General features: G+C 52.7%; 15 non-coding genes across 15 annotated transcripts; 9 read left to right on the forward strand and 6 right to left on the reverse strand.

Moving 5' to 3' along the window:
* Positions 1–1,507: 1,507 nt before the first annotated feature.
* Positions 1,508–1,579, forward strand: TRNAW-CCA (transfer RNA tryptophan (anticodon CCA)). Its single transcript has one exon. It is a non-coding gene; the product is annotated as a tRNA-Trp (tRNA).
* A 4,414-nt stretch (positions 1,580–5,993) lies between these two features.
* Positions 5,994–6,065, forward strand: TRNAW-CCA (transfer RNA tryptophan (anticodon CCA)). Its single transcript has one exon. It is a non-coding gene; the product is annotated as a tRNA-Trp (tRNA).
* Positions 6,066–6,136: 71 nt separating this feature from the next.
* TRNAG-GCC (transfer RNA glycine (anticodon GCC)) lies at positions 6,137–6,207 on the reverse strand. The gene has a single exon. It is a non-coding gene; the product is annotated as a tRNA-Gly (tRNA).
* A 1,703-nt stretch (positions 6,208–7,910) lies between these two features.
* Positions 7,911–7,984, forward strand: TRNAN-GUU (transfer RNA asparagine (anticodon GUU)). Its single transcript has one exon. It is a non-coding gene; the product is annotated as a tRNA-Asn (tRNA).
* A 253-nt stretch (positions 7,985–8,237) lies between these two features.
* Positions 8,238–8,309, forward strand: TRNAW-CCA (transfer RNA tryptophan (anticodon CCA)). Its single transcript has one exon. It is a non-coding gene; the product is annotated as a tRNA-Trp (tRNA).
* Positions 8,310–8,380: 71 nt separating this feature from the next.
* Positions 8,381–8,451, reverse strand: TRNAG-GCC (transfer RNA glycine (anticodon GCC)). Its single transcript has one exon. It is a non-coding gene; the product is annotated as a tRNA-Gly (tRNA).
* A 2,032-nt stretch (positions 8,452–10,483) lies between these two features.
* On the forward strand, positions 10,484–10,555 carry TRNAW-CCA (transfer RNA tryptophan (anticodon CCA)). Its single transcript has one exon. It is a non-coding gene; the product is annotated as a tRNA-Trp (tRNA).
* Positions 10,556–10,626: 71 nt separating this feature from the next.
* TRNAG-GCC (transfer RNA glycine (anticodon GCC)) lies at positions 10,627–10,697 on the reverse strand. Its single transcript has one exon. It is a non-coding gene; the product is annotated as a tRNA-Gly (tRNA).
* A 4,272-nt stretch (positions 10,698–14,969) lies between these two features.
* Positions 14,970–15,041, forward strand: TRNAW-CCA (transfer RNA tryptophan (anticodon CCA)). The gene has a single exon. It is a non-coding gene; the product is annotated as a tRNA-Trp (tRNA).
* Positions 15,042–15,112: 71 nt separating this feature from the next.
* On the reverse strand, positions 15,113–15,183 carry TRNAG-GCC (transfer RNA glycine (anticodon GCC)). The gene has a single exon. It is a non-coding gene; the product is annotated as a tRNA-Gly (tRNA).
* A 1,703-nt stretch (positions 15,184–16,886) lies between these two features.
* TRNAN-GUU (transfer RNA asparagine (anticodon GUU)) lies at positions 16,887–16,960 on the forward strand. Its single transcript has one exon. It is a non-coding gene; the product is annotated as a tRNA-Asn (tRNA).
* A 253-nt stretch (positions 16,961–17,213) lies between these two features.
* TRNAW-CCA (transfer RNA tryptophan (anticodon CCA)) lies at positions 17,214–17,285 on the forward strand. The gene has a single exon. It is a non-coding gene; the product is annotated as a tRNA-Trp (tRNA).
* A 71-nt stretch (positions 17,286–17,356) lies between these two features.
* TRNAG-GCC (transfer RNA glycine (anticodon GCC)) lies at positions 17,357–17,427 on the reverse strand. The gene has a single exon. It is a non-coding gene; the product is annotated as a tRNA-Gly (tRNA).
* A 2,175-nt stretch (positions 17,428–19,602) lies between these two features.
* Positions 19,603–19,673, reverse strand: TRNAG-GCC (transfer RNA glycine (anticodon GCC)). Its single transcript has one exon. It is a non-coding gene; the product is annotated as a tRNA-Gly (tRNA).
* Positions 19,674–23,619: 3,946 nt separating this feature from the next.
* Positions 23,620–23,693, forward strand: TRNAN-GUU (transfer RNA asparagine (anticodon GUU)). Its single transcript has one exon. It is a non-coding gene; the product is annotated as a tRNA-Asn (tRNA).
* Positions 23,694–23,842: the final 149 nt, after the last annotated feature.

Below are 23,842 nucleotides of genomic sequence, written 5' to 3' on the forward strand. Positions count from 1 at the left end.
GAAGCCTAGGGCCAGGCCTATTGCACAGGCATCTTAGACCAGGCCATTCCGGGATTGCTGTGTTTCACGTCCTGCCCTTCAACACTCCTGGGAGGGCTTTCCCTGAGAACCCTCATGTCTCTGCCCTCCCAGGAGGCTGTGGTTCTATGCAAAATAGGGGGTGCACCACGGGCCGTCCCCTTTCCTCTCTCTCGCCAATATCTTTCACCAAAGCTGAGCCCTGCAGGTAAATGTATCTATCTGGCTGAGGGGCCAGGGAGGGCCTTTGCCTGCAGTCTTACAAGCCAGAGTGCAGAGAAGGCAGCAGCTCTGGGACCGGGACTCTGCTCAAAGACATATCTAACATGCCACAGTGGAGCTGAGATGGGCAAGACACGTGTCTCACAGGCTGGCAGCACACCAAGACAGTGGCAGGAAACCATGCTAACAAGGAAAGAGAAAAGTCACGTGTCTCGTGGCCTTCCCACCATTAGACAGTAGTCTGCGCAAGAAAACATCCAACAGTGACAGGACAACCAAGCAAATGACAAACGCCGTGCTGAATAAAGTCATCTTACATGACATTTCGTACAAAGGCCCAGATCATGGGGATGATCGCGCAGCAGAAGCAGCAAGTATCAGGGCCACCGAACCTGGGGTGAGTTACACGAGGAGAAAGGGCGACATGGGGACAGGGGCTATGGGCTCAGGGAACAGCTACCACAATGCAACCTCGGGTGTGGGGATGCCACTCATTGCGGGTACTGCCCTGGGATTTCCTTTTAGAAAGAATCGCTGGTTAAAGTGTAGTGCACAAAAAACCCAACTCCTCGATTACACTATTAGATAACATCCTTTAACTGCCCCACCCACCCTGTGTGAGTCTCACCCACTTCCCGCCTGCTCCCTCTAGTCTGAGAGTTGTATCTCCACAAAAAACACACAGTGGGGCTCAATGAGCTGCTCATGTCTGACATGGACACCTAAGCAGTGCTGGATTCACAACCTGAAAGCCTGCAAAGGAAAGTGTGCCCGGCAGAAGATAAGCTGCCTGGCAACTCAGAACCTTCTTCTAAGAGAAGTAAGACATGTCACAATGGAGTCTAAGCCTACCTGTCTTATGCCAGGACCTTAGAGCTGCAGGCAGGAGCACAAAGGTAAAAACATATATTGAGTCCCAACACGCTCACTGCGGTGGTTGGTCTCTGTGGTGCAATCGGTTAGCGCGTTCGGCTGTTAACCGAAAGGTTGGTGGTTCAAGCCCACCCAGGGACGTATGCTTTTGCCTACATCAAGTCCTGAATTAAAACACAGCTGTCTGGCTTTGCTCTTAGAGCTCTCGCTTTGCCTGCGTGACATGCTCTATCTCAACATTTCTATCTTCTCTCATCTCTTCACCTCTAGTCATTTCCACCAATAGGACTGGAAACGGGCCACCAAGCCTTCTACTTTAACCACAGGCGTACTGAGGGCCAATAAAAGGCACAGAAGCATTTCTTGATCCGGGGCTGAGAACTGCATGCACAGGGACCTCGTGGCGCAACGGTAGCGCGTCTGACTCCAGATCAGAAGGTTGCGTGTTCAAATCACGTCGGGGTCACTCTTTGACATTTTTTTCCCCACCAAGTCTATATCTCTGACTTCTAAAGCAAAGCCAAAAGAAGGGCGCTTTGCATTGGCCGGGAATCAAACCCGGGCCTCCCGCATGGCAGGCGAGAATTCTACCACTGAACCACCAATGCTTCACTTACATAGGCTGAGCAGAGAGCCCTGCCGTAGACAGTAGTGATGAGGCCCATGCATTCGCATGGGACACCTATGAACAAAGTTTGCATGGCAAGCCTTGGACTGCCAAACGTTCACATGCTGATGGCAGGAATCAGATGCAGGAGACTGAAACTATGAATGTTTCTGCTTTTGCTAAGGACAGTGGTTTGGGGCCAGTGTTGTGCTTGACAGAGCACGACATCAGCCTGCTCTCTGGCTGCTCCCGGGAGAAGTGGCTGACAGAAAGCACCCTCCAGACCACCAGCAATCTTGTGTTTCACAACATGCCACTGTCACTGGACTTTCCTTCTGGGACAGCCTAGTCACTGACCTGGCCAGATTCCCTGTCCTCCCCAAAATCCTGGGGAGAAACGGGCAGAGTTCTGCGCCCTGCGCCCTCTTTCGCGTCCCTAACGCGCTCCCAACGCGCCCTACAGCCCTGGTCGGGCACAGCCCTGGTCGGGCTCATACCACTGGGGCCTCTGCCGAGGAAGAGCCCCGGAAGCCTAGGGCCAGGCCTATTGCACAGGCATCTTAGACCAGGCCATTCCGGGATTGCTGTGTTTCACGTCCTGCCCTTCAACACTCCTGGGAGGGCTTTCCCTGAGAACCCTCATGTCTCTGCCCTCCCAGGAGGCTGTGGTTCTATGCAAAATAGGGGGTGCACCACGGGCCGTCCCCTTTCCTCTCTCTCGCCAATATCTTTCACCAAAGCTGAGCCCTGCAGGTAAATGTATCTATCTGGCTGAGGGGCCAGGGAGGGCCTTTGCCTGCAGTCTTACAAGCCAGAGTGCAGAGAAGGCAGCAGCTCTGGGACCGGGACTCTGCTCAAAGACATATCTAACATGCCACAGTGGAGCTGAGATGGGCAAGACACGTGTCTCACAGGCAGGCAGCACAACAAGACAGTGGCAGGAAACTATGCTAACAAGGAAAGAGAAAAGTCACGTGTCTCGTGGCCTTCCCACCATTAGACAGTAGTCTGCGCAAGAAAACATCCAACAGTGACAGGACAACCAAGCAAATGACAAACGCTGTGCTGAATAAAGTCATCTTACATGACATTTCGTACAAAGGCCCAGATCATGGGGATGATCGCGCAGAAGCAGCAAGTATCAGAGCCACCGAACCTGAGGTGAGTTACACGAGGAGAAAGGGCGACATGGGGACAGGGGCTAGGGGCTCAGGGAACAGCTACCACAATGCAACCTCGGGTGTGGGGATGCCACTCATTGCGGGTACTGCCCTGGGATTTCCTTTTAGAAAGAATCGCTGGTTAAAGTGTAGTGCACAAAAAACCCAACTCCTCGATTACACTATTAGATAACATCCTTTAACTGCCCCACCCACCCTGTGTGAGTCTCACCCACTTCCCGCCTGCTCCCTCTAGTCTGAGAGTTGTATCTCCACAAAAAACACACAGTGGGGCTCAATGAGCTGCTCATGTCTGACATGGACACCTAAGCAGTGCTGGATTCACAACCTGAAAGCCTGCAAAGGAAAGTGTGCCCGGCAGAAGATAAGCTGCCTGGCAACTCAGAACCTTCTTCTAAGAGAAGTAAGACATGTCACAATGGAGTCTAAGCCTACCTGTCTTATGCCAGGACCTTAGAGCTGCAGGCAGGAGCACAAAGGTAAAAACATATATTGAGTCCCAAAAGCTCACTCCGGTGGTTGGTCTCTGTGGCGCAATCGGTTAGCGCGTTCGGCTGTTAACCGAAAGGTTGGTGGTTCAAGCCCACCCAGCGAAGTATGCTTTTGCCTACATCAAGTCCTGAATTAAAACACAGCTGTCTGGCTTTGCTCTTAGAGCTCTCGCTTTGCCTCCGTGACATGCTCTATCTCAACATTTCCATCTTCTCTCATCTCTTCACCTCTAGTCATTTCCACCAATAGGACTGGAAACGGGCCACCAAGCCTTCTACTTTAACCACAGGGGTACTGAGGGCCAATAAAAGGCACAGAAGCATTTCTTGATCCGGGGCTGAGAACTGCATGCACAGGGACCTCGTGGCGCAACGGGAGCGCGTCTGACTCCAGATCAGAAGGTTGCGTGTTCAAATCACGTCGGGGTCACTCTTTGACATTTTTTTCCCCAAGTCTATATCTCTGACTTCTAAAGCAAAGCCAAAAGAAGGGCGCTTTGCATTGGCCGGGAATCGAACCCGTGCCTCCCGCGTGGCAGGCGAGAATTCTACCACTGAACCACCAATGCTTCACTTACATAGGCTGAGCAGAGAGCCCTGCCGTAGACAGTAGTGATGAGGCCCATGCATTCGCATGGGACACCTATGAACAAAGTTTGCATGGCAAGCCTTGGACTGCCAAACGTTCACATGCTGATGGCAGGAATCAGATGCAGGAGACTGAAACTATGAATGTTTCTGCTTTTGCTAAGGACAGTGGCTTGGGGCCAGTGTTGTGCTTGACAGAGCACGACATCAGCCTGCTCTCTGGCTGCTCCCGGGAGAAGTGGCTGACAGAAAGCACCCTCCAGACCACCAGCAATCTTGTGTTTCACAACATGCCACTGTCACTGGACTTTCCTTCTGGGAAAGCCTAGTCACTGACCTGGCCAGATTCCCTGTCCTCCCCAAAATCCTGGGGAGAAACGGGCAGAGTTCTGCGCCCTGCGCCCTCTTTCGCGTCCCTAACGCGCTCCCAACGCGCCCTACAGCCCTGGTCGGGCACAGCCCTGGTCGGGCTCATACCACTGGGGCCTCTGCCGAGGAAGAGCCCCGGAAGCCTAGGGCCAGGCCTATTGCACAGGCATCTTAGACCAGGCCATTCCGGGATTGCTGTGTTTCACGTCCTGCCCTTCAACACTCCTGGGAGGGCTTTCCCTGAGAACCCTCATGTCTCTGCCCTCCCAGGAGGCTGTGGTTCTATGCAAAATAGGGGGTGCACCACGGGCCGTCCCCTTTCCTCTCTCTCGCCAATATCTTTCACCAAAGCTGAGCCCTGCAGGTAAATGTATCTATCTGGCTGAGGGGCCAGGGAGGGCCTTTGCCTGCAGTCTTACAAGCCAGAGTGCAGAGAAGGCAGCAGCTCTGGGACCGGGACTCTGCTCAAAGACATATCTAACATGCCACAGTGGAGCTGAGATGGGCAAGACACGTGTCTCACAGGCTGGCAGCACACCAAGACAGTGGCAGGAAACTATGCTAACAAGGAAAGAGAAAAGTCACGTGTCTCGTGGCCTTCCCACCATTAGACAGTAGTCTGCGCAAGAAAACATCCAACAGTGACAGGACAACCAAGCAAATGACAAACGCCGTGCTGAATAAAGTCATCTTACATGACATTTCGTACAAAGGCCCAGATCATGGGGATGATCGCGCAGCAGAAGCAGCAAGTATCAGAGCCACCGAACCTGGGGTGAGTTACACGAGGAGAAAGGGCGACATGGGGACAGGGGCTATGGGCTCAGGGAACAGCTACCACAATGCAACCTCGGGTGTGGGGATGCCACTCATTGCGGGTACTGCCCTGGGATTTCCTTTTAGAAAGAATCGCTGGTTAAAGTGTAGTGCACAAAAAACCCAACTCCTCGATTACACTATAAGATAACATCCTTTAACTGCCCCACCCACCCTGTGTGAGTCTCACCCACTTCCCGCCTGCTCCCTCTAGTCTGAGAGTTGTATCTCCACAAAAAACACACAGTGGGGCTCAATGAGCTGCTCATGTCTGACATGGACACCTAAGCAGTGCTGGATTCACAACCTGAAAGCCTGCAAAGGAAAGTGTGCCCGGCAGAAGATAAGCTGCCTGGCAACTCAGAACCTTCTTCTAAGAGAAGTAAGACATGTCACAATGGAGTCTAAGCCTACCTGTCTTATGCCAGGACCTTAGAGCTGCAGGCAGGAGCACAAAGGTAAAAACATATATTGAGTCCCAAAAGCTCACTCCGGTGGTTGGTCTCTGTGGCGCAATCGGTTAGCGCGTTCGGCTGTTAACCGAAAGGTTGGTGGTTCAAGCCCACCCCGCGAAGTATGCTTTTGCCTATATCAAGTCCTGAATTAAAACACAGCTGTCTGGCTTTGCTCTTAGAGCTCTCGCTTTGCCTGCGTGACATGCTCTATCTCAACATTTCTATCTTCTCTCATCTCTTCACCTCTAGTCATTTCCACCAATAGGACTGAAAACGGGCCACCAAGCCTTCTACTTTAACCACAGGCGTACTGAGGGCCAATAAAAGGCACAGAAGCATTTCTTGATCCGGGGCTGAGAACTGCATGCACATGGACCTCGTGGCGCAACGGTAGCGCGTCTGACTCCAGATCAGAAGGTTGCGTGTTCAAATCACGTCGGGGTCACTCTTTGACATTTTTTTCCCCACCAAGTCTATATCTCTGACTTCTAAAGCAAAGCCAAAAGAAGGGCGCTTTGCATTGGCCGGGAATCGAACCCGGGCCTCCCGCGTGGCAGGCGAGAATTCTACCACTGAACCACCAATGCTTCACTTACATAGGCTGAGCAGAGAGCCCTGCCGTAGACAGTAGTGATGAGGCCCATGCATTCGCATGGGACACCTATGAACAAAGTTTGCATGGCAAGCCTTGGACTGCCAAACGTTCACATGCTGATGGCAGGAATCAGATGCAGGAGACTGAAACTATGAATGTTTCTGCTTTTGCTAAGGACAGTGGTTTGGGGCCAGTGTTGTGCTTGACAGAGCACGACATCAGCCTGCTCTCTGGCTGCTCCCGGGAGAAGTGGCTGACAGAAAGCACCCTCCAGACCACCAGCAATCTTGTGTTTCACAACATGCCACTGTCACTGGACTTTCCTTCTGGGAAAGCCTAGTCACTGACCTGGCCAGATTCCCTGTCCTCCCCAAAATCCTGGGGAGAAACGGGCAGAGTTCTGCGCCCTGCGCCCTCTTTCGCATCCCTAACGCGCTCCCAACGCGCCCTACAGCCCTGGTCGGGCACAGCCCTGGTCGGGCTCATACCACTGGGGCCTCTGCCGAGGAAGAGCCCCGGAAGCCTAGGGCCAGGCCTATTGCACAGGCATCTTAGACCAGGCCATTCCGGGATTGCTGTGTTTCACGTCCTGCCCTTCAACACTCCTGGGAGGGCTTTCCCTGAGAACCCTCATGTCTCTGCCCTCCCAGGAGGCTGTGGTTCTATGCAAAATAGGGGGTGCACCACGGGCCGTCCCCTTTCCTCTCTCTCGCCAATATCTTTCACCAAAGCTGAGCCCTGCAGGTAAATGTATCTATCTGGCTGAGGGGCCAGGGAGGGCCTTTGCCTGCAGTCTTACAAGCCAGAGTGCAGAGAAGGCAGCAGCTCTGGGACCGGGACTCTGCTCAAAGACATATCTAACATGCCACAGTGGAGCTGAGATGGGCAAGACACGTGTCTCACAGGCAGGCAGCACAACAAGACAGTGGCAGGAAACTATGCTAACAAGGAAAGAGAAAAGTCACGTGTCTCGTGGCCTTCCCACCATTAGACAGTAGTCTGCGCAAGAAAACATCCAACAGTGACAGGACAACCAAGCAAATGACAAACGCCGTGCTGAATAAAGTCATCTTACATGACATTTCGTACAAAGGCCCAGATCATGGGGATGATCGCGCAGAAGCAGCAAGTATCAGAGCCACCGAACCTGAGGTGAGTTACACGAGGAGAAAGGGCGACATGGGGACAGGGGCTAGGGGCTCAGGGAACAGCTACCACAATGCAACCTCGGGTGTGGGGATGCCACTCATTGCGGGTACTGCCCTGGGATTTCCTTTTAGAAAGAATCGCTGGTTAAAGTGTAGTGCACAAAAAACCCAACTCCTCGATTACACTATTAGATAACATCCTTTAACTGCCCCACCCACCCTGTGTGAGTCTCACCCACTTCCCGCCTGCTCCCTCTAGTCTGAGAGTTGTATCTCCACAAAAAACACACAGTGGGGCTCAATGAGCTGCTCATGTCTGACATGGACACCTAAGCAGTGCTGGATTCACAACCTGAAAGCCTGCAAAGGAAAGTGTGCCCGGCAGAAGATAAGCTGCCTGGCAACTCAGAACCTTCTTCTAAGAGAAGTAAGACATGTCACAATGGAGTCTAAGCCTACCTGTCTTATGCCAGGACCTTAGAGCTGCAGGCAGGAGCACAAAGGTAAAAACATATATTGAGTCCCAACACGCTCACTGCGGTGGTTGGTCTCTGTGGCGCAATCGGTTAGCGCGTTCGGCTGTTAACCGAAAGGTTGGTGGTTCAAGCCCACCCAGGGACGTATGCTTTTGCCTACATCAAGTCCTGAATTAAAACACAGCTGTCTGGCTTTGCTCTTAGAGCTCTCGCTTTGCCTGCGTGACATGCTCTATCTCAACATTTCTATCTTCTCTCATCTCTTCACCTCTAGTCATTTCCACCAATAGGACTGGAAACGGGCCACCAAGCCTTCTACTTTAACCACAGGCGTACTGAGGGCCAATAAAAGGCACAGAAGCATTTCTTGATCCGGGGCTGAGAAATGCATGCACAGGGACCTCGTGGCGCAACGGTAGCGCGTCTGACTCCAGATCAGAAGGTTGCGTGTTCAAATCACGTCGGGGTCACTCTTTGACATTTTTTTCCCCACCAAGTCTATATCTCTGACTTCTAAAGCAAAGCCAAAAGAAGGGCGCTTTGCATTGGCCGGGAATCGAACCCGGGCCTCCCGCGTGGCAGGCGAGAATTCTACCACTGAACCACCAATGCTTCACTTACATAGGCTGAGCAGAGAGCCCTGCCGTAGACAGTAGTGATGAGGCCCATGCATTCGCATGGGACACCTATGAACAAAGTTTGCATGGCAAGCCTTGGACTGCCAAACGTTCACATGCTGATGGCAGGAATCAGATGCAGGAGACTGAAACTATGAATGTTTCTGCTTTTGCTAAGGACAGTGGTTTGGGGCCAGTGTTGTGCTTGACAGAGCACGACATCAGCCTGCTCTCTGGCTGCTCCCGGGAGAAGTGGCTGACAGAAAGCACCCTCCAGACCACCAGCAATCTTGTGTTTCACAACATGCCACTGTCACTGGACTTTCCTTCTGGGAAAGCCTAGTCACTGACCTGGCCAGATTCCCTGTCCTCCCCAAAATCCTGGGGAGAAACGGGCAGAGTTCTGCGCCCTGCGCCCTCTTTCGCGTCCCTAACACGCTCCCAACGCGCCCTACAGCCCTGGTCGGGCACAGCCCTGGTCGGGCTCATACCACTGGGGCCTCTGCCGAGGAAGAGCCCCGGAAGCCTAGGGCCAGGCCTATTGCACAGGCATCTTAGACCAGGCCATTCCGGGATTGCTGTGTTTCACGTCCTGCCCTTCAACACTCCTGGGAGGGCTTTCCCTGAGAACCCTCATGTCTCTGCCCTCCCAGGAGGCTGTGGTTCTATGCAAAATAGGGGGTGCACCACGGGCCGTCCCCTTTCCTCTCTCTCGCCAATATCTTTCACCAAAGCTGAGCCCTGCAGGTAAATGTATCTATCTGGCTGAGGGGCCAGGGAGGGCCTTTGCCTGCAGTCTTACAAGCCAGAGTGCAGAGAAGGCAGCAGCTCTGGGACCGGGACTCTGCTCAAAGACATATCTAACATGCCACAGTGGAGCTGAGATGGGCAAGACACGTGTCTCACAGGCTGGCAGCACACCAAGACAGTGGCAGGAAACTATGCTAACAAGGAAAGAGAAAAGTCACGTGTCTCGTGGCCTTCCCACCATTAGACAGTAGTCTGCGCAAGAAAACATCCAACAGTGACAGGACAACCAAGCAAATGACAAACGCCGTGCTGAATAAAGTCATCTTACATGACATTTCGTACAAAGGCCCAGATCATGGGGATGATCGCGCAGCAGAAGCAGCAAGTATCAGAGCCACCGAACCTGGGGTGAGTTACACGAGGAGAAAGGGCGACATGGGGACAGGGGCTATGGGCTCAGGGAACAGCTACCACAATGCAACCTCGGGTGTGGGGATGCCACTCATTGCGGGTACTGCCCTGGGATTTCCTTTTAGAAAGAATCGCTGGTTAAAGTGTAGTGCACAAAAAACCCAACTCCTCGATTACACTATAAGATAACATCCTTTAACTGCCCCACCCACCCTGTGTGAGTCTCACCCACTTCCCGCCTGCTCCCTCTAGTCTGAGAGTTGTATCTCCACAAAAAACACACAGTGGGGCTCAATGAGCTGCTCATGTCTGACATGGACACCTAAGCAGTGCTGGATTCACAACCTGAAAGCCTGCAAAGGAAAGTGTGCCCGGCAGAAGATAAGCTGCCTGGCAACTCAGAACCTTCTTCTAAGAGAAGTAAGACATGTCACAATGGAGTCTAAGCCTACCTGTCTTATGCCAGGACCTTAGAGCTGCAGGCAGGAGCACAAAGGTAAAAACATATATTGAGTCCCAAAAGCTCACTCCGGTGGTTGGTCTCTGTGGCGCAATCGGTTAGCGCGTTCGGCTGTTAACCGAAAGGTTGGTGGTTCAAGCCCACCCAGCGAAGTATGCTTTTGCCTATATCAAGTCCTGAATTAAAACACAGCTGTCTGGCTTTGCTCTTAGAGCTCTCGCTTTGCCTGCGTGACATGCTCTATCTCAACATTTCTATCTTCTCTCATCTCTTCACCTCTAGTCATTTCCACCAATAGGACTGAAAACGGGCCACCAAGCCTTCTACTTTAACCACAGGCGTACTGAGGGCCAATAAAAGGCACAGAAGCATTTCTTGATCCGGGGCTGAGAACTGCATGCACATGGACCTCGTGGCGCAACGGTAGCGCGTCTGACTCCAGATCAGAAGGTTGCGTGTTCAAATCACGTCGGGGTCACTCTTTGACATTTTTTTCCCCACCAAGTCTATATCTCTGACTTCTAAAGCAAAGCCAAAAGAAGGGCGCTTTGCATTGGCCGGGAATCGAACCCGGGCCTCCCGCGTGGCAGGCGAGAATTCTACCACTGAACCACCAATGCTTCACTTACATAGGCTGAGCAGAGAGCCCTGCCGTAGACAGTAGTGATGAGGCCCATGCATTCGCATGGGACACCTATGAACAAAGTTTGCATGGCAAGCCTTGGACTGCCAAACGTTCACATGCTGATGGCAGGAATCAGATGCAGGAGACTGAAACTATGAATGTTTCTGCTTTTGCTAAGGACAGTGGTTTGGGGCCAGTGTTGTGCTTGACAGAGCACGACATCAGCCTGCTCTCTGGCTGCTCCCGGGAGAAGTGGCTGACAGAAAGCACCCTCCAGACCACCAGCAATCTTGTGTTTCACAACATGCCACTGTCACTGGACTTTCCTTCTGGGAAAGCCTAGTCACTGACCTGGCCAGATTCCCTGTCCTCCCCAAAATCCTGGGGAGAAACGGGCAGAGTTCTGCGCCCTGCGCCCTCTTTCGCATCCCTAACGCGCTCCCAACGCGCCCTACAGCCCTGGTCGGGCACAGCCCTGGTCGGGCTCATACCACTGGGGCCTCTGCCGAGGAAGAGCCCCGGAAGCCTAGGGCCAGGCCTATTGCACAGGCATCTTAGACCAGGCCATTCCGGGATTGCTGTGTTTCACGTCCTGCCCTTCAACACTCCTGGGAGGGCTTTCCCTGAGAACCCTCATGTCTCTGCCCTCCCAGGAGGCTGTGGTTCTATGCAAAATAGGGGGTGCACCACGGGCCGTCCCCTTTCCTCTCTCTCGCCAATATCTTTCACCAAAGCTGAGCCCTGCAGGTAAATGTATCTATCTGGCTGAGGGGCCAGGGAGGGCCTTTGCCTGCAGTCTTACAAGCCAGAGTGCAGAGAAGGCAGCAGCTCTGGGACCGGGACTCTGCTCAAAGACATATCTAACATGCCACAGTGGAGCTGAGATGGGCAAGACACGTGTCTCACAGGCAGGCAGCACAACAAGACAGTGGCAGGAAACTATGCTAACAAGGAAAGAGAAAAGTCACGTGTCTCGTGGCCTTCCCACCATTAGACAGTAGTCTGCGCAAGAAAACATCCAACAGTGACAGGACAACCAAGCAAATGACAAACGCTGTGCTGAATAAAGTCATCTTACATGACATTTCGTACAAAGGCCCAGATCATGGGGATGATCGCGCAGAAGCAGCAAGTATCAGAGCCACCGAACCTGAGGTGAGTTACACGAGGAGAAAGGGCGACATGGGGACAGGGGCTAGGGGCTCAGGGAACAGCTACCACAATGCAACCTCGGGTGTGGGGATGCCACTCATTGCGGGTACTGCCCTGGGATTTCCTTTTAGAAAGAATCGCTGGTTAAAGTGTAGTGCACAAAAAACCCAACTCCTCGATTACACTATTAGATAACATCCTTTAACTGCCCCACCCACCCTGTGTGAGTCTCACCCACTTCCCGCCTGCTCCCTCTAGTCTGAGAGTTGTATCTCCACAAAAAACACACAGTGGGGCTCAATGAGCTGCTCATGTCTGACATGGACACCTAAGCAGTGCTGGATTCACAACCTGAAAGCCTGCAAAGGAAAGTGTGCCCGGCAGAAGATAAGCTGCCTGGCAACTCAGAACCTTCTTCTAAGAGAAGTAAGACATGTCACAATGGAGTCTAAGCCTACCTGTCTTATGCCAGGACCTTAGAGCTGCAGGCAGGAGCACAAAGGTAAAAACATATATTGAGTCCCAAAAGCTCACTCCGGTGGTTGGTCTCTGTGGCGCAATCGGTTAGCGCGTTTGGCTGTTAACCGAAAGGTTGGTGGTTCAAGCCCACCCAGCGAAGTATGCTTTTGCCTACATCAAGTCCTGAATTAAAACACAGCTGTCTGGCTTTGCTCTTAGAGCTCTCGCTTTGCCTCCGTGACATGCTCTATCTCAACATTTCCATCTTCTCTCATCTCTTCACCTCTAGTCATTTCCACCAATAGGACTGGAAACGGGCCACCAAGCCTTCTACTTTAACCACAGGGGTACTGAGGGCCAATAAAAGGCACAGAAGCATTTCTTGATCCGGGGCTGAGAACTGCATGCACAGGGACCTCGTGGCGCAACGGGAGCGCGTCTGACTCCAGATCAGAAGGTTGCGTGTTCAAATCACGTCGGGGTCACTCTTTGACATTTTTTTCCCCAAGTCTATATCTCTGACTTCTAAAGCAAAGCCAAAAGAAGGGCGCTTTGCATTGGCCGGGAATCGAACCCGTGCCTCCCGCGTGGCAGGCGAGAATTCTACCACTGAACCACCAATGCTTCACTTACATAGGCTGAGCAGAGAGCCCTGCCGTAGACAGTAGTGATGAGGCCCATGCATTCGCATGGGACACCTATGAACAAAGTTTGCATGGCAAGCCTTGGACTGCCAAACGTTCACATGCTGATGGCAGGAATCAGATGCAGGAGACTGAAACTATGAATGTTTCTGCTTTTGCTAAGGACAGTGGCTTGGGGCCAGTGTTGTGCTTGACAGAGCACGACATCAGCCTGCTCTCTGGCTGCTCCCGGGAGAAGTGGCTGACAGAAAGCACCCTCCAGACCACCAGCAATCTTGTGTTTCACAACATGCCACTGTCACTGGACTTTCCTTCTGGGAAAGCCTAGTCACTGACCTGGCCAGATTCCCTGTCCTCCCCAAAATCCTGGGGAGAAACGGGCAGAGTTCTGCGCCCTGCGCCCTCTTTCGCGTCCCTAACGCGCTCCCAACGCGCCCTACAGCCCTGGTCGGGCACAGCCCTGGTCGGGCTCATACCACTGGGGCCTCTGCCGAGGAAGAGCCCCGGAAGCCTAGGGCCAGGCCTATTGCACAGGCATCTTAGACCAGGCCATTCCGGGATTGCTGTGTTTCACGTCCTGCCCTTCAACACTCCTGGGAGGGCTTTCCCTGAGAACCCTCATGTCTCTGCCCTCCCAGGAGGCTGTGGTTCTATGCAAAATAGGGGGTGCACCACGGGCCGTCCCCTTTCCTCTCTCTCGCCAATATCTTTCACCAAAGCTGAGCCCTGCAGGTAAATGTATCTATCTGGCTGAGGGGCCAGGGAGGGCCTTTGCCTGCAGTCTTACAAGCCAGAGTGCAGAGAAGGCAGCAGCTCTGGGACCGGGACTCTGCTCAAAGACATATCTAACATGCCACAGTGGAGCTGAGATGGGCAAGACACGTGTCTCACAGGCTGGCAGCACACCAAGACAGTGGCAGGAAACTATGCTAACAAGGAAAGAGAAAAGTCACGTGTCTCGTGGCCTTCCCACCATTAGACAGTAGTCTGCGCAAGAAAACATCCAACAGTGACAGGACAACCAAGCAAATGACAAACGCCGTGCTGAATAAAGTCATCTTACATGACATTTCGTACAAAGGCCCAGATCATGGGGATGATCGCGCAGCAGAAGCAGCAAGTATCAGAGCCACCGAACCTGGGGTGAGTTACACGAGGAGAAAGGGCGACATGGGGACAGGGGCTATGGGCTCAGGGAACAGCTACCACAATGCAACCTCGGGTGTGGGGATGCCACTCATTGCGGGTACTGCCCTGGGATTTCCTTTTAGAAAGAATCGCTGGTTAAAGTGTAGTGCACAAAAAACCCAACTCCTCGATTACACTATAAGATAACATCCTTTAACTGCCCCACCCACCCTGTGTGAGTCTCACCCACTTCCCGCCTGCTCCCTCTAGTCTGAGAGTTGTATCTCCACAAAAAACACACAGTGGGGCTCAATGAGCTGCTCATGTCTGACATGGACACCTAAGCAGTGCTGGATTCACAACCTGAAAGCCTGCAAAGGAAAGTGTGCCCGGCAGAAGATAAGCTGCCTGGCAACTCAGAACCTTCTTCTAAGAGAAGTAAGACATGTCACAATGGAGTCTAAGCCTACCTGTCTTATGCCAGGACCTTAGAGCTGCAGGCAGGAGCACAAAGGTAAAAACATATATTGAGTCCCAAAAGCTCACTCCGGTGGTTGGTCTCTGTGGCGCAATCGGTTAGCGCGTTCGGCTGTTAACCGAAAGGTTGGTGGTTCAAGCCCACCCCGCGAAGTATGCTTTTGCCTATATCAAGTCCTGAATTAAAACACAGCTGTCTGGCTTTGCTCTTAGAGCTCTCGCTTTGCCTGCGTGACATGCTCTATCTCAACATTTCTATCTTCTCTCATCTCTTCACCTCTAGTCATTTCCACCAATAGGACTGAAAACGGGCCACCAAGCCTTCTACTTTAACCACAGGCGTACTGAGGGCCAATAAAAGGCACAGAAGCATTTCTTGATCCGGGGCTGAGAACTGCATGCACATGGACCTCGTGGCGCAACGGTAGCGCGTCTGACTCCAGATCAGAAGGTTGCGTGTTCAAATCACGTCGGGGTCACTCTTTGACATTTTTTTCCCCACCAAGTCTATATCTCTGACTTCTAAAGCAAAGCCAAAAGAAGGGCGCTTTGCATTGGCCGGGAATCGAACCCGGGCCTCCCGCGTGGCAGGCGAGAATTCTACCACTGAACCACCAATGCTTCACTTACATAGGCTGAGCAGAGAGCCCTGCCGTAGACAGTAGTGATGAGGCCCATGCATTCGCATGGGACACCTATGAACAAAGTTTGCATGGCAAGCCTTGGACTGCCAAACGTTCACATGCTGATGGCAGGAATCAGATGCAGGAGACTGAAACTATGAATGTTTCTGCTTTTGCTAAGGACAGTGGTTTGGGGCCAGTGTTGTGCTTGACAGAGCACGACATCAGCCTGCTCTCTGGCTGCTCCCGGGAGAAGTGGCTGACAGAAAGCACCCTCCAGACCACCAGCAATCTTGTGTTTCACAACATGCCACTGTCACTGGACTTTCCTTCTGGGAAAGCCTAGTCACTGACCTGGCCAGATTCCCTGTCCTCCCCAAAATCCTGGGGAGAAACGGGCAGAGTTCTGCGCCCTGCGCCCTCTTTCGCATCCCTAACGCGCTCCCAACGCGCCCTACAGCCCTGGTCGGGCACAGCCCTGGTCGGGCTCATACCACTGGGGCCTCTGCCGAGGAAGAGCCCCGGAAGCCTAGGGCCAGGCCTATTGCACAGGCATCTTAGACCAGGCCATTCCGGGATTGCTGTGTTTCACGTCCTGCCCTTCAACACTCCTGGGAGGGCTTTCCCTGAGAACCCTCATGTCTCTGCCCTCCCAGGAGGCTGTGGTTCTATGCAAAATAGGGGGTGCACCACGGGCCGTCCCCTTTCCTCTCTCTCGCCAATATCTTTCACCAAAGCTGAGCCCTGCAGGTAAATGTATCTATCTGGCTGAGGGGCCAGGGAGGGCCTTTGCCTGCAGTCTTACAAGCCAGAGTGCAGAGAAGGCAGCAGCTCTGGGACCGGGACTCTGCTCAAAGACATATCTAACATGCCACAGTGGAGCTGAGATGGGCAAGACACGTGTCTCACAGGCAGGCAGCACAACAAGACAGTGGCAGGAAACTATGCTAACAAGGAAAGAGAAAAGTCACGTGTCTCGTGGCCTTCCCACCATTAGACAGTAGTCTGCGCAAGAAAACATCCAACAGTGACAGGACAACCAAGCAAATGACAAACGCCGTGCTGAATAAAGTCATCTTACATGACATTTCGTACAAAGGCCCAGATCATGGGGATGATCGCGCAGAAGCAGCAAGTATCAGAGCCACCGAACCTGAGGTGAGTTACACGAGGAGAAAGGGCGACATGGGGACAGGGGCTAGGGGCTCAGGGAACAGCTACCACAATGCAACCTCGGGTGTGGGGATGCCACTCATTGCGGGTACTGCCCTGGGATTTCCTTTTAGAAAGAATCGCTGGTTAAAGTGTAGTGCACAAAAAACCCAACTCCTCGATTACACTATTAGATAACATCCTTTAACTGCCCCACCCACCCTGTGTGAGTCTCACCCACTTCCCGCCTGCTCCCTCTAGTCTGAGAGTTGTATCTCCACAAAAAACACACAGTGGGGCTCAATGAGCTGCTCATGTCTGACATGGACACCTAAGCAGTGCTGGATTCACAACCTGAAAGCCTGCAAAGGAAAGTGTGCCCGGCAGAAGATAAGCTGCCTGGCAACTCAGAACCTTCTTCTAAGAGAAGTAAGACATGTCACAATGGAGTCTAAGCCTACCTGTCTTATGCCAGGACCTTAGAGCTGCAGGCAGGAGCACAAAGGTAAAAACATATATTGAGTCCCAACACGCTCACTGCGGTGGTTGGTCTCTGTGGCGCAATCGGTTAGCGCGTTCGGCTGTTAACCGAAAGGTTGGTGGTTCAAGCCCACCCAGGGACGTATGCTTTTGCCTACATCAAGTCCTGAATTAAAACACAGCTGTCTGGCTTTGCTCTTAGAGCTCTCGCTTTGCCTGCGTGACATGCTCTATCTCAACATTTCTATCTTCTCTCATCTCTTCACCTCTAGTCATTTCCACCAATAGGACTGGAAACGGGCCACCAAGCCTTCTACTTTAACCACAGGCGTACTGAGGGCCAATAAAAGGCACAGAAGCATTTCTTGATCCGGGGCTGAGAAATGCATGCACAGGGACCTCGTGGCGCAACGGTAGCGCGTCTGACTCCAGATCAGAAGGTTGCGTGTTCAAATCACGTCGGGGTCACTCTTTGACATTTTTTTCCCCACCAAGTCTATATCTCTGACTTCTAAAGCAAAGCCAAAAGAAGGGCGCTTTGCATTGGCCGGGAATCGAACCCGGGCCTCCCGCGTGGCAGGCGAGAATTCTACCACTGAACCACCAATGCTTCACTTACATAGGCTGAGCAGAGAGCCCTGCCGTAGACAGTAGTGATGAGGCCCATGCATTCGCATGGGACACCTATGAACAAAGTTTGCATGGCAAGCCTTGGACTGCCAAACGTTCACATGCTGATGGCAGGAATCAGATGCAGGAGACTGAAACTATGAATGTTTCTGCTTTTGCTAAGGACAGTGGTTTGGGGCCAGTGTTGTGCTTGACAGAGCACGACATCAGCCTGCTCTCTGGCTGCTCCCGGGAGAAGTGGCTGACAGAAAGCACCCTCCAGACCACCAGCAATCTTGTGTTTCACAACATGCCACTGTCACTGGACTTTCCTTCTGGGAAAGCCTAGTCACTGACCTGGCCAGATTCCCTGTCCTCCCCAAAATCCTGGGGAGAAACGGGCAGAGTTCTGCGCCCTGCGCCCTCTTTCGCGTCCCTAACACGCTCCCAACGCGCCCTACAGCCCTGGTCGGGCACAGCCCTGGTCGGGCTCATACCACTGGGGCCTCTGCCGAGGAAGAGCCCCGGAAGCCTAGGGCCAGGCCTATTGCACAGGCATCTTAGACCAGGCCATTCCGGGATTGCTGTGTTTCACGTCCTGCCCTTCAACACTCCTGGGAGGGCTTTCCCTGAGAACCCTCATGTCTCTGCCCTCCCAGGAGGCTGTGGTTCTATGCAAAATAGGGGGTGCACCACGGGCCGTCCCCTTTCCTCTCTCTCGCCAATATCTTTCACCAAAGCTGAGCCCTGCAGGTAAATGTATCTATCTGGCTGAGGGGCCAGGGAGGGCCTTTGCCTGCAGTCTTACAAGCCAGAGTGCAGAGAAGGCAGCAGCTCTGGGACCGGGACTCTGCTCAAAGACATATCTAACATGCCACAGTGGAGCTGAGATGGGCAAGACACGTGTCTCACAGGCTGGCAGCACACCAAGACAGTGGCAGGAAACTATGCTAACAAGGAAAGAGAAAAGTCACGTGTCTCGTGGCCTTCCCACCATTAGACAGTAGTCTGCGCAAGAAAACATCCAACAGTGACAGGACAACCAAGCAAATGACAAACGCCGTGCTGAATAAAGTCATCTTACATGACATTTCGTACAAAGGCCCAGATCATGGGGATGATCGCGCAGCAGAAGCAGCAAGTATCAGAGCCACCGAACCTGGGGTGAGTTACACGAGGAGAAAGGGCGACATGGGGACAGGGGCTATGGGCTCAGGGAACAGCTACCACAATGCAACCTCGGGTGTGGGGATGCCACTCATTGCGGGTACTGCCCTGGGATTTCCTTTTAGAAAGAATCGCTGGTTAAAGTGTAGTGCACAAAAAACCCAACTCCTCGATTACACTATAAGATAACATCCTTTAACTGCCCCACCCACCCTGTGTGAGTCTCACCCACTTCCCGCCTGCTCCCTCTAGTCTGAGAGTTGTATCTCCACAAAAAACACACAGTGGGGCTCAATGAGCTGCTCATGTCTGACATGGACACCTAAGCAGTGCTGGATTCACAACCTGAAAGCCTGCAAAGGAAAGTGTGCCCGGCAGAAGATAAGCTGCCTGGCAACTCAGAACCTTCTTCTAAGAGAAGTAAGACATGTCACAATGGAGTCTAAGCCTACCTGTCTTATGCCAGGACCTTAGAGCTGCAGGCAGGAGCACAAAGGTAAAAACATATATTGAGTCCCAAAAGCTCACTCCGGTGGTTGGTCTCTGTGGCGCAATCGGTTAGCGCGTTCGGCTGTTAACCGAAAGGTTGGTGGTTCAAGCCCACCCAGCGAAGTATGCTTTTGCCTATATCAAGTCCTGAATTAAAACACAGCTGTCTGGCTTTGCTCTTAGAGCTCTCGCTTTGCCTGCGTGACATGCTCTATCTCAACATTTCTATCTTCTCTCATCTCTTCACCTCTAGTCATTTCCACCAATAGGACTGAAAACGGGCCACCAAGCCTTCTACTTTAACCACAGGCGTACTGAGGGCCAATAAAAGGCACAGAAGCATTTCTTGATCCGGGGCTGAGAACTGCATGCACATGGACCTCGTGGCGCAACGGTAGCGCGTCTGACTCCAGATCAGAAGGTTGAGTGTTCAAATCACGTCGGGGTCACTCTTTGACATTTTTTTCCCCACCAAGTCTATATCTCTGACTTCTAAAGCAAAGCCAAAAGAAGGGCGCTTTGCATTGGCCGGGAATCGAACCCGGGCCTCCCGCGTGGCAGGCGAGAATTCTACCACTGAACCACCAATGCTTCACTTACATAGGCTGAGCAGAGAGCCCTGCCGTAGACAGTAGTGATGAGGCCCATGCATTCGCATGGGACACCTATGAACAAAGTTTGCATGGCAAGCCTTGGACTGCCAAACGTTCACATGCTGATGGCAGGAATCAGATGCAGGAGACTGAAACTATGAATGTTTCTGCTTTTGCTAAGGACAGTGGTTTGGGGCCAGTGTTGTGCTTGACAGAGCACGACATCAGCCTGCTCTCTGGCTGCTCCCGGGAGAAGTGGCTGACAGAAAGCACCCTCCAGACCACCAGCAATCTTGTGTTTCACAACATGCCACTGTCACTGGACTTTCCTTCTGGGAAAGCCTAGTCACTGACCTGGCCAGATTCCCTGTCCTCCCCAAAATCCTGGGGAGAAACGGGCAGAGTTCTGCGCCCTGCGCCCTCTTTCGCATCCCTAACGCGCTCCCAACGCGCCCTACAGCCCTGGTCGGGCACAGCCCTGGTCGGGCTCATACCACTGGGGCCTCTGCCGAGGAAGAGCCCCGGAAGCCTAGGGCCAGGCCTATTGCACAGGCATCTTAGACCAGGCCATTCCGGGATTGCTGTGTTTCACGTCCTGCCCTTCAACACTCCTGGGAGGGCTTTCCCTGAGAACCCTCATGTCTCTGCCCTCCCAGGAGGCTGTGGTTCTATGCAAAATAGGGGGTGCACCACGGGCCGTCCCCTTTCCTCTCTCTCGCCAATATCTTTCACCAAAGCTGAGCCCTGCAGGTAAATGTATCTATCTGGCTGAGGGGCCAGGGAGGGCCTTTGCCTGCAGTCTTACAAGCCAGAGTGCAGAGAAGGCAGCAGCTCTGGGACCGGGACTCTGCTCAAAGACATATCTAACATGCCACAGTGGAGCTGAGATGGGCAAGACACGTGTCTCACAGGCAGGCAGCACAACAAGACAGTGGCAGGAAACTATGCTAACAAGGAAAGAGAAAAGTCACGTGTCTCGTGGCCTTCCCACCATTAGACAGTAGTCTGCGCAAGAAAACATCCAACAGTGACAGGACAACCAAGCAAATGACAAACGCTGTGCTGAATAAAGTCATCTTACATGACATTTCGTACAAAGGCCCAGATCATGGGGATGATCGCGCAGAAGCAGCAAGTATCAGAGCCACCGAACCTGAGGTGAGTTACACGAGGAGAAAGGGCGACATGGGGACAGGGGCTAGGGGCTCAGGGAACAGCTACCACAATGCAACCTCGGGTGTGGGGATGCCACTCATTGCGGGTACTGCCCTGGGATTTCCTTTTAGAAAGAATCGCTGGTTAAAGTGTAGTGCACAAAAAACCCAACTCCTCGATTACACTATTAGATAACATCCTTTAACTGCCCCACCCACCCTGTGTGAGTCTCACCCACTTCCCGCCTGCTCCCTCTAGTCTGAGAGTTGTATCTCCACAAAAAACACACAGTGGGGCTCAATGAGCTGCTCATGTCTGACATGGACACCTAAGCAGTGCTGGATTCACAACCTGAAAGCCTGCAAAGGAAAGTGTGCCCGGCAGAAGATAAGCTGCCTGGCAACTCAGAACCTTCTTCTAAGAGAAGTAAGACATGTCACAATGGAGTCTAAGCCTACCTGTCTTATGCCAGGACCTTAGAGCTGCAGGCAGGAGCACAAAGGTAAAAACATATATTGAGTCCCAAAAGCTCACTCCGGTGGTTGGTCTCTGTGGCGCAATCGGTTAGCGCGTTCGGCTGTTAACCGAAAGGTTGGTGGTTCAAGCCCACCCAGCGAAGTATGCTTTTGCCTACATCAAGTCCTGAATTAAAACACAGCTGTCTGGCTTTGCTCTTAGAGCTCTCGCTTTGCCTCCGTGACATGCTCTATCTCAACATTTCCATCTTCTCTCATCTCTTCACCTCTAGTCATTTCCACCAATAGGACTGGAAACGGGCCACCAAGCCTTCTACTTTAACCACAGGGGTACTGAGGGCCAATAAAAGGCACAGAAGCATTTCTTGATCCGGGGCTGAGAACTGCATGCACAGGGACCTCGTGGCGCAACGGGAGCGCGTCTGACTCCAGATCAGAAGGTTGCGTGTTCAAATCACGTCGGGGTCACTCTTTGACATTTTTTTCCCCAAGTCTATATCTCTGACTTCTAAAGCAAAGCCAAAAGAAGGGCGCTTTGCATTGGCCGGGAATCGAACCCGTGCCTCCCGCGTGGCAGGCGAGAATTCTACCACTGAACCACCAATGCTTCACTTACATAGGCTGAGCAGAGAGCCCTGCCGTAGACAGTAGTGATGAGGCCCATGCATTCGCATGGGACACCTATGAACAAAGTTTGCATGGCAAGCCTTGGACTGCCAAACGTTCACATGCTGATGGCAGGAATCAGATGCAGGAGACTGAAACTATGAATGTTTCTGCTTTTGCTAAGGACAGTGGCTTGGGGCCAGTGTTGTGCTTGACAGAGCACGACATCAGCCTGCTCTCTGGCTGCTCCCGGGAGAAGTGGCTGACAGAAAGCACCCTCCAGACCACCAGCAATCTTGTGTTTCACAACATGCCACTGTCACTGGACTTTCCTTCTGGGAAAGCCTAGTCACTGACCTGGCCAGATTCCCTGTCCTCCCCAAAATCCTGGGGAGAAACGGGCAGAGTTCTGCGCCCTGCGCCCTCTTTCGCGTCCCTAACGCGCTCCCAACGCGCCCTACAGCCCTGGTCGGGCACAGCCCTGGTCGGGCTCATACCACTGGGGCCTCTGCCGAGGAAGAGCCCCGGAAGCCTAGGGCCAGGCCTATTGCACAGGCATCTTAGACCAGGCCATTCCGGGATTGCTGTGTTTCACGTCCTGCCCTTCAACACTCCTGGGAGGGCTTTCCCTGAGAACCCTCATGTCTCTGCCCTCCCAGGAGGCTGTGGTTCTATGCAAAATAGGGGGTGCACCACGGGCCGTCCCCTTTCCTCTCTCTCGCCAATATCTTTCACCAAAGCTGAGCCCTGCAGGTAAATGTATCTATCTGGCTGAGGGGCCAGGGAGGGCCTTTGCCTGCAGTCTTACAAGCCAGAGTGCAGAGAAGGCAGCAGCTCTGGGACCGGGACTCTGCTCAAAGACATATCTAACATGCCACAGTGGAGCTGAGATGGGCAAGACACGTGTCTCACAGGCTGGCAGCACACCAAGACAGTGGCAGGAAACCATGCTAACAAGGAAAGAGAAAAGTCACGTGTCTCGTGGCCTTCCCACCATTAGACAGTAGTCTGCGCAAGAAAACATCCAACAGTGACAGGACAACCAAGCAAATGACAAACGCCGTGCTGAATAAAGTCATCTTACATGACATTTCGTACAAAGGCCCAGATCATGGGGATGATCGCGCAGCAGAAGCAGCAAGTATCAGGGCCACCGAACCTGGGGTGAGTTACACGAGGAGAAAGGGCGACATGGGGACAGGGGCTATGGGCTCAGGGAACAGCTACCACAATGCAACCTCGGGTGTGGGGATGCCACTCATTGCGGGTACTGCCCTGGGATTTCCTTTTAGAAAGAATCGCTGGTTAAAGTGTAGTGCACAAAAAACCCAACTCCTCGATTACACTATTAGATAACATCCTTTAACTGCCCCACCCACCCTGTGTGAGTCTCACCCACTTCCCGCCTGCTCCCTCTAGTCTGAGAGTTGTATCTCCACAAAAAACACACAGTGGGGCTCAATGAGCTGCTCATGTCTGACATGGACACCTAAGCAGTGCTGGATTCACAACCTGAAAGCCTGCAAAGGAAAGTGTGCCCGGCAGAAGATAAGCTGCCTGGCAACTCAGAACCTTCTTCTAAGAGAAGTAAGACATGTCACAATGGAGTCTAAGCCTACCTGTCTTATGCCAGGACCTTAGAGCTGCAGGCAGGAGCACAAAGGTAAAAACATATATTGAGTCCCAACACGCTCAATGCGGTGGTTGGTCTCTGTGGCGCAATCGGTTAGCGCGTTCGGCTGTTAACCGAAAGGTTGGTGGTTCAAGCCCACCCAGGGACGTATGCTTTTGCCTACATCAAGTCCTGAATTAAAACACAGCTGTCTGGCTTTGCTCTTAGAGCTCTCGCTTTGCCTGCGTGACATGCTCTATCTCAACATTTCTATCTTCTCTCATCTCTTCACCTCTAGTCATTTCCACCAATAGGACT

Source organism: Pleurodeles waltl, chromosome 4_1 (assembly GCF_031143425.1).
Source record: "Pleurodeles waltl isolate 20211129_DDA chromosome 4_1, aPleWal1.hap1.20221129, whole genome shotgun sequence".
Lineage (NCBI taxonomy): Eukaryota > Metazoa > Chordata > Amphibia > Caudata > Salamandridae > Pleurodeles > Pleurodeles waltl.